At 36.1% G+C, this 9,950-nt stretch overlaps 1 protein-coding gene across 2 annotated transcripts in view; it reads left to right on the forward strand.

Moving 5' to 3' along the window:
• LOC111381598 (G-type lectin S-receptor-like serine/threonine-protein kinase At1g11300) overlaps positions 1-9,950 on the forward strand; it is a 57,106-nt gene that overhangs the window by 44,340 nt on the left and 2,816 nt on the right. The window lies entirely within an intron of this gene.

Consider the following 9,950-nt stretch of genomic DNA (forward strand, 5'->3'; position numbering starts at 1 on the left):
AAAATCTGTTCATCTGGAAAGATCTCATTTATGTTCACTGACTTTTCCTGTTCTCCATGCTCAAGTCGGGATAGGTGATCAGGTACTAAGTTTTCACTTCCCTTCTTGTCTCTTATCTCTAAATCAAATTCTTGCAGAAGTAATACCCATCTGATTAGTCTTGGCTTTGCATCTTTCTTTGTCATCAGATACTTTAAAGCTATGTGATCTGTATAAACTATTACTTTTGATCCAACAAGATAAGATCAAAATTTATCAAAGGCCTAGACTACAGCTAAAAGTTCCTTCTCAGTGGTGGCATAGTTTAGCTGTGCATCATTCAATGTCTTGCTTGCATAATATATCACGTGAAAGATTTTATCTCGTCGCTGTCCCAATATTGCTCCCACTGCGTAGCCACTTGCATCACACATTAGTTCAAAGGGCAAACTCCAATCTGGTGCAACAATTACTGGCGCTGAATTAACTTCTCCTTTAAAGTGTTGAAAGACAATAGACATTCTTAAGAGAAGTTGAAAGGGACATCCTTGACTAGCAGATTGGATAATGGTTTAGTGATCTTAGAGAAGTCTTTGATGAAGCGCCGATGAAATCCAACATGACCAAGGAAACTGCGAACACCTTTGATTGAGGTTGGTGGTGGTAACTTCTCAATAACTTGAATCTTTGCCTTGTCCACTTCAATCCCTTTAGCTGAAATTCGATGTCCCAACACGATGCCCTCTTGTACTATGAAGTGACACTTTTCCTAGTTTAGTACCAAATTTGTTTCCTTACACCCCTGCAAGACCAAGTTTAAGTGTTTAAGACATTCATCAAATGAAGAACCAAAAACTGAGAAATCATCCATAAAGACCTCTATGAATCTTTCCACCATATCAGAGAAGATGGCCATCATGCAACGCTGAAATGTGGCGGGAGCATTACATAGACCAAATGGCATCCTACGATAAGCAAAGGTACCATAAGGACAAGTAAACGTAGTCTTCTCTTGATCCTTGGGTGCTATCGAAATCTGATTATAACTAGAGTATCTATCAAGAAAACAATAATGGGAGTGACCTGCTAAACTTTCCAACATCTGATCAATAAATGGGAGGGAAAAGTGGTCCTTTCGAGTAGCAGTGTTGAGTTTGCGATAATCAATGCATACCCTCCATCCGGTAACAGTTCTGGTGGGAATCAATTCATTCTTCTCATTTTTCACTACTGTAATACCTCCCTTTTTCGGCACAACTTGAACATGACTAATTCATGCACTGTCTGAGATAGGATAGATGATCCTTACATCCAAAAACTTCAAAACTTCTGCTCTGACTACCTCTTTTATAATTGGATTGAGTCTCCTTTGGCTGTCTATACTTGGTCTAAAATTATCCTCCATGAGAATTTTATGCAAACAAATTGTAGGGCTGATCTCTCTAATGTCGCCAATAGACCATCCAATAGCTATTTTATTTTCTCTGAGTACTCTTAGCAATCTCTCTTCTTCAAGCTTACTAATGGAGTTTGAAATAATAACAGGCAATGTGGAAGATTTTCCCAGGTAGGCATAACGAAGGTGAGATGGCAACTGCTTGAGCTCTAACTCGGGGGGGCTCTGAATTGATGGCAAAGGCTTTATAGGACCAGTGCCTAATTTCTCAAAGTGTGGTCCGTGCCTATACAGAGGATTAGCTTCAAGATTTCTTGCACATATTTCAATCTCATTAGAATCAGACTGAGTAGATTGAGAGTGTACAATGCATGCCTCATATGGATCTGGTGGATTATGCAACTGGAATGTATCATTTACTGCATTATCAATCACATCGATCTGGAAGCAACTGTCTGACTCTACTGGATATCTTATGGCCTTTAACACATTAAATATGAAATGTTCTTCTCCAAGTCTCAATATCAGTTGACCTTTTTGCACATCAATAAGGGCTCTACCGGTAGCTAAAAATGGTTGACCCAAAATAAGTGAAATATCCCTATCCTTCTCCATGTTAAGAATAAAAAAATCAACTGGGAAGATGAATTTGTCCACTTTCACCAAGATATCCTCAATAATTCCTCTTGGGTGCATGATAGACCGATCAGCTAGCTATAAAGTCACTATAGTTGCTTTAGCTTCCCCCAAGCCCAGTTTCCTAAAAATAGATAATGGCATCAAATTAATACTTGCACCTAGATTACATAAAGCTTTATCAAAATAATAATCGCCCATAGTGCAAGGTACAGTAAAGCTCCCTGGATCTTTTAATTTGGGAGGTAGCTTCTTTTATATTCTGGTGCTACATTCCTCTATCAACATTACAGTCTCATGTTCGTCTAGCTTGCATTTGTTAGATAAAATATCTTTCAAGAATTTGGCGTAACTAGGCATCTGAACGAGAGCATCCGCGAAAGGGATGTTAATGTGAAGCTTTTTGAAGACCTTAAGGAATTTTGTATACTGCTTGTCTAACTTATATTTTTGCAACCTTTGAGGAAATAGAATTGGTGGCTCATATGGTTTAATAGGAGCAATTGCCTTAACTTGCGGTGTATTTGAACTCTCTTTGATAGATGTATCTATTGTTTGTTCAGTCTGTTCTGCATGCTCTTCATTAGCAGAGGGTACTTTTTCCTTATTTGCAGTTGGCCTCTTAATATGGAACTCAGGTAATTGGACCCCACTTCTAGTATTAATTGCTTTGACGTGTTCTTTGGGATTCACCTCTGTATTGCTTGGCAATGTACCTGGTGCTCTGCTTGATATAGCTTGTGCCATTTATCCCATCTGAGTCTCCAAGTTTTTAATTGTAGCACTTTGATTTTGGAGAGTTGTCTCAGTCTTCCTCATAAATTGATTATTCGCATCCATGTACTGATCTGTCTTTTCCATGAATTTACCAAACATCTCTTCCAAGGAAATTCTCTTCTCTACTTGCTGAAACTGAGAACCATATGGTGCAATGGGATTCTGATTGCTCCAGGAAAAATTCAGGTGCTTCCTCCAACTAGGGTTGTAGATATCAGAATATGGATTATTTTGTTGGTGCTGACCCCTTTGTATGAAGTCAACTTGTTTCGTACCTTGTATAAGAATTGGACAATTTACTGTACTGTGATCCGCCCCACATTCTTCACGATTTGCTCTTTTGGACTGTACTGCATTGGCTGACTGTGACATGCTCTTTACCTTATGAACCAAAGAGTTAATTTTTGCAAACAATGCTGTATACGTATCCACCTCGTAAACTCCCGACACTTTCTTGTGAACAACACGCTCAGAGGCCTACATGGCTGTGGTAGTAGCCACTCTCTTAAACAATTCCAAAGCTTCATCAATTGTCTTCGTAGATAAGGAGTCATTGGATGATGAGCCCACCATGCTTTTATAATATGGAAGTAGACCTGCATAAAAATATTGGACCTGAAGCCCTTTACTGATGCCATGATGAGGGCACTTCGGAAGCATGTTCTTGAATCTATTCCAAACTTCATCAAAGGATTCGGTTTCTCCCCGTCAAAATATGGATATGTCATGCTTCAACTTCGCAATCTTAGCTGGTGGAAAGAATTTGGTGCAGAATTTTTGAGCCAAGTCATTCCAAGTAGTGATACTAGCAATAGGCTGTGAATCTAACCATTCAAGCGCTCTATTCCGTAGAGTATGTGGAAATAATCTCAATTTGATTGCATTATCTGAAATCCCTTGATATTTAAAGTGTTGACACATCTCCAAAAATCGAGAGACATGTGTATGTGGATTTTCATCGGCCTTGCCATAAAATTGATGTCCATTTTGAAACAAATGAATGACATTGGTCTTCAGCTGAAAGTTTGGTTGTCCAAACGGAGGATAAACGATGCTAGATTGGCCTTGAATAATTTGTGGAGTCATGAAGTCCCCAACTAACATGTTCTCTTCATTAACCACTGCTTCTTCGTTCACTTGAATAATTGGATTATTTTGTCCGTTGGCCATCTCTTGTTGTTTTATTTCTCTCGCTTCTCTTTGCCTACGCTGAAAAGTACGTTCGATTTCTGAATCAGTTGGTATCAATTCACCGTCCCTCAAATTTCACATAAAATGCAAGAGAAAATAAAAGTGTTAAAATAATCGTAAAATAAATAATAATAAAATAATAATAATAAAAGTTCGAATTAGTGCCAAGATAAATGAAATTAAACTAAAATACAATACCCGGCAACGGCACCAAAAACTAGTTCGCTAAAATCCTACACCGCAAGTGCAGGGGTTGCGTTCAAGTAATAAAGTGGACCTTTTGAGTCCAAGTATCGCCCCAGAGAGATTGTATTAGTTTAAATTTAAATTATCTTCGCCTTAATCGAAACAATAGAAATTTTTGATATTTTCGCTAACTAAATTATGATTTAATAACCTATTTATAAATATAAAGCCTAAATTAACTAAATTAAATGCGTGATTATAATTAAATGCAAGTTTTATACAAATATGATAACGAAATGCATACTAGGATCCCGAATTCCCTTCTATCAAACCCCTTTAATCCGAATTTTATAAAATTGACAACAAGATTCAATTATGAAGACCAGTATTCCTAATTTGTTTAACAATCTCTATCGAATAGAATTAAACCTATTTTCACATGCGATCCGACTATATTTCTATGACGAATGCGAACATATAAAAATGCATTGAATATTTATGAATATTTAAATATCACGTAAAGCATAGGGTATATTTCTATCCCCTATCAGACTTTACGACAATTAACATAATGTCTAACTTATTTTCCATCTCTCGAGGGTAAAACAAGCCACAAATCTCATACAACTATTGCGCATATAATTGTATAGAAAATAAAATCCATGCCAATCATTCAATAATTAAAAAACATGTTTTAACGTCAAATAAATAACATTCAAGATTAAGGGTTCATAATATAAGGTTTATCGCAAATCCTAGCACAAAATAATCTAGCCGAGCATAATGTTAAAATTAAACAAAGAGAAGTGGAAAAATATCACCAAAAATCGACCAAAAGTGAATGATTCCTCAAATTTATTTTGCAGCCGCCGACTTTGTGTAATTTCTCCAATTTTTCCCATTTCCAATCTGCGTGTCTCTCTACATTTATAAGGCAGCACCCACCTTTTTTTATTTCTAGCAGCCACCAATTATGCAATTTTCAGATTTCTATTTCTATTTCTGTGCATGTGTCTGTCTATATCTTCTTACTCCAACAAAATAGCCACCAATTGTTTGTGTCTTCCTGTGCATGAGAATTTCCCAGCAGGCAGTTCCCCAATTGTGTGTATATATATTTAATTTCAGCCACCTTTTCTCTTTCCTATGCGTGAGACGTTTCCGGCGGATGTACAAATATATAATTCAACTCACTTTGCAACCCAACAATTAATTCCCAGCCGCAACAGCCGAAGTTATCAATTCAGCCCTCCCCCTTCCGTGTCTACCCATGTGTGTGTGTGTGTGTATGTATGTGTGTGTGTATATATATATATATATATATATATATAACCTAGAAAGGCTGGGTCCACCCTTGACACGAATACAGGTAAGCAAGTGATGCTAAATTCATGGAAAACTTCCCAGGATCCAAATTATCGAGATTATTTTGTGGGACTGGAAGTTTCAATAGGCATTCCACAACTTTTTGCATGGTAACATGATCGTCCATTCTGGAGGAGCGGTTCATGGAACGGCCGCGTTTTTACCGGAAATACAAGTTACTCGGTGTACATGGATGGATTTGATATTGGAAATAAAGATGGCACTTACTATTTTTTGGTAAACTTAGTCAAAACTTGATAGTCAAATATATTTTAAATCCCGAAGGAACTCTAGTTGAGGAAGAATGGAATAATGAGATGGGCGACTTGGATAGATTGGATAAGGGTCCGCACGTTGATTGTGATAAATATAACAAATGTGGTCCATTTGGGTTCTGTAACTAAAATAATTCGCCAATATGTCAATGTTTAAGAGGGTATGAGCCAAAGAACAAGCCGGAATGGGATGGAAGGAATTGGAGTGGTGGATGTAAGAGAAAGACGTTGTTACAGTGTGAAAGAGATAATAACGCGACCGATAAAAGCAAAGAGGACATTCGAAAGGTTGACGACGGTGAAAGTGCCGGACTTTATTCAGTGGTCATCTGGTCCCGAAAATGAATGATGAAAATCTATGCTTAAGGAATTGTTCTTTCTTAGCGTATTCATATGACTCTTATAAAGATTGTGTGTATTATAGTGAGAGCTTAATTGACATTCAGCAAAACAAGGATGAGGGTGGTTTAGATCTCTACATCCGGGTGCCCTATCCAGGAACGCGCTATCTTATTAAGAGTAGTTGTCCACACTCTTATATATTATTTCTATATTTATTTGATGTGGGTTTATCCTTAATGATTATTGGGTGTTTTTAGTTTCAGATAAGAAAGACCGAAAAGTGAAAATCATAGTTTTGGTGATAATTAGTTTGGTGGTTGTATCCATTTGCTTATTCTTTCCTCGGCGGTGGATGGCTAAGCGAAAAGGCAATCACATAATAGTACAACATGAAGCAATATTGTGGGATTCAAATCCAATGATGCTTCAAAATCCAGAGGACAAAGTGAATATTATACACTCTTGAGATGCTCGCAGATGCAATAAACAATTTCCACTCGACAAATAAGCTTGGTGAGGGTGGTTTTGGTCCGGTTTATAAGGTAATTGTTCGTGCTTATAAATGGATTCCCTATTATTTCTGCTTTATATAAAATAGTCAATCTTGAAATTATTTAGAATTAAAGAAGTCAACATTATTAAGAAGGGTAAGTCAATGTTTTATATAAAATGTTGTTTATTATTTTATAACATTTTGATTTATGATTTATCTCTTTAACATATCTCAAGAAAGTAACTCGTTTGAGGAGAATTTTTTAGGTCTTTTAATAGGATGGAGTTGTTCGTTTGGTCTTAATGAATTTTGATACCGTATTAAAACTTAATGTTCCATCTTAAACGACCATCCTTGTTAAGAGGGGTAGTCTGATGACTTACATGTTGGTTATTTATTTTATAATCTTTCGATGGGGGGTTTCCTTTAAAATATTAAGAAGAGTAGCCCTATGCTTTATATGTTTGTTGTTTATTTTACGATACAAAATTTATCCCAAACAGAAATGAGTGATGTTTTTATGTAGGGAAAGTTGGCAAATAGAAAAGATATTGCTGTTAGTAGGTTCAAAAAAAAAAAAAAAATAAATAAATAAATAAAATACAAGAGTCTACACCGATAAAAAAAAAAAAATACACCGATCAAATAGAAAAGATATTTTTGATCTGTTAATAGATTAAAAAAAATACAAGAGTCCACCGATATATATAAATACAAGAGTCTACATTAATAGATCATGCAAACTATAATAAAGTGAAGGGAAAACTAATGCGGGCAATATTTAAATTTTCAGAAAAATAAAAGAGTTTGCAAGTATTTCACTAATTGAGGGAAAAATAATTAAAAAAAAAGTGAAACAATTTAACGGCAAGTTGAAAGTCGAAGTCGAAAATAATATAGCACAACACATTCTTAGTTGACTTATGATCATAGTAATTTTAAATATCACATAGAGTACGTAGTCCATATCAGATACTGTATTATCCAATATATATAATAGTGTTAACATGTTTGCACAATTAGAAATTAGTCAATTAGGTCGTTTGATCAAAAATTAAAAGTATTTTATGATTAATTAATAACAACTGAGATGATTAGTTGCTTGAATGGGTATATTCCCTAGCGTTATTATGTTTTAAACGTCTGCATTATGTTGTCGTTGTACTTAATCAATTAATAATTCAGTATTTTTTTATTCGACAAACGCGGTTTTTAGAACACCGTAGGAAATCGGAAATAGAGAAAAAAGAAATACTAAAGTATTGTCGCATATGAATTAACACTTTTACCAATTCGTACCGTATAGAATATGGAATTGGATGTTCAAATTGGATAGGATGAATAAATAATTTGTGCGTGATTACTGATGAAAAGTTGGTCGAGGCAGTAAGATGTGCCTAATGGATGGCGAAGAATCATGTATTTAAGTTTAATATTTGTTCGTTTAGTTCTTGATATGTTGTCGACTCCATATTAAAAGAGATATTAGAAATCAACAAAAAATTTATCGTTATTTTTCATGATATAACAATAAAGTGAATAAAATGACGATTGTATAGTTGATATTAAATTAATTGCAAGTAATCGTATATAAACATAAATAAAAACATGAGAAAGAAACAAAATACCGTCAAGTCAAAATACTGTACATTTTCTAACTGATTTTAGTACATCAAAGATGCTTTGGTCTTGACTCTTGAGTAATTATCAAAAACAAAAAATAAATAATTTTTTGCAATTTGGACAAATTTGATTCTTACGTTTCCAGTGGCAAGTTGGAAATCAAATTTGACGGCTACGAACATGTCCACCTTACTAAAATGTTATCGCCTGTTTAGACGTCAGACGGAGAAAATTCTGCTAGGTCCCTCTAGAATTGACTGGCAGTAAAGAGTGTTAGCTTAGGCAGAAAATTTCGACAAAAGAAGGATAATTATATGTAGGGTGTAATACTTGACAATGAATTCACCTTGTCAAAGCAAGGATACGTTCCTAAATAAAATCGTGATCATCAGAAAGCTTATGAATCCATTTTTCCGATCAGAATTTTGTTACATTATAACTGTTATAGTTATAGTCCTTTGTCTATCGAGTTATGGTGTTTGTCTAGAAACACGCACCCTTACGCCCAGTACAGTCCTCAGGGATTCGGACACCCTTGTTTCTCAAGGCAAGATCTTCAGTTTGGGATTCTTCAGCCCCAGTGGAACCACCAGACGCTACATGGGAATATGGTATTATGTATCCAAGGTGTCTGTCGTGTGGGTTGCCAATCGAGATCGGCCTCTCAATGATTCTTCCGGGTCTATAACGATATCCACGGATGGTAACATCGTACTGCTGAACGGAAACAACGAGACTGTTTGGTCCACAAATGCTACGACGTCCCCAAGAAATACATCTGCCCAATTAATAGATGATGGAAACCTTATTCTCCTCGATCAGTCGAATAATGTCCCATTATGGGAAAGTCACAAGCACCCAACAAGCGGTTTTCTGCCTACGTTGAGATTAAGTCACAACACAAATACAGGTGAGAAAGTAAGGGTAAATTCTTGGAGAACTTCTCAGGATCCAAATTACGGAAATTATTTCCTGGGACTTCATGTTTCTATAGGCATTCAACAACTTTTTTCATGGAATCAAGATCGTCCATTCTGGCGGAGTGGTCCGTGGAACGGTCGGGTTTTTACCGGAGTAATTAGAATGTCCTCAGAACATGTTGATGGATTCAGTATGGTAAATGAAGGTGGAACATACTATTTTACTCGAAGTTTTCGTCAAAATTTAATAGTCAAGGATATTTTAAATCCAGATGGAATTCTAACGGGGGAAATATGGAATAATCAGACGGGTCATTGGGATAGATCGTATAAGTGTCCGGATGTCGCTTGTGATGTATATAACAACTGCGGTCCATTTGCGTTCTGTAACCAACATAATTCACCAATATGTCAATGTTTAAGAGGGTATGAACCATTGAACAAGCAACAATGGGATGGAGGGAATTGGACTGGTGGATGCAAGAGGAAGACACCATTACAGTGCGAAAGAAGTAACAATGCGACCGATAAAAGCAAAGAGGACTTATTCTCACAGTTAAGGATGGTAAAAGTGCCAGACTTAATTCAGTGGTCACCTGGTCTTGAAAACGAGTGCAGAAGTCTGTGCTTAAGGAATTGTTCCTGTATAGCCTATTCTTATGACACTGATATAGGTTGTATGTACTGGAGTGAGACATTAATTGACATTCAACAATACCAGGCTGATGTAGGTTTAGAACTCTACATCCGTGTACCCTACTCAGAGC

The sequence above is a fragment of the Olea europaea genome, unplaced genomic scaffold (genome assembly GCF_002742605.1).
Source record: "Olea europaea var. sylvestris unplaced genomic scaffold, O_europaea_v1 scaffold2337, whole genome shotgun sequence".
NCBI classification, from domain to species: domain Eukaryota; kingdom Viridiplantae; phylum Streptophyta; class Magnoliopsida; order Lamiales; family Oleaceae; genus Olea; species Olea europaea.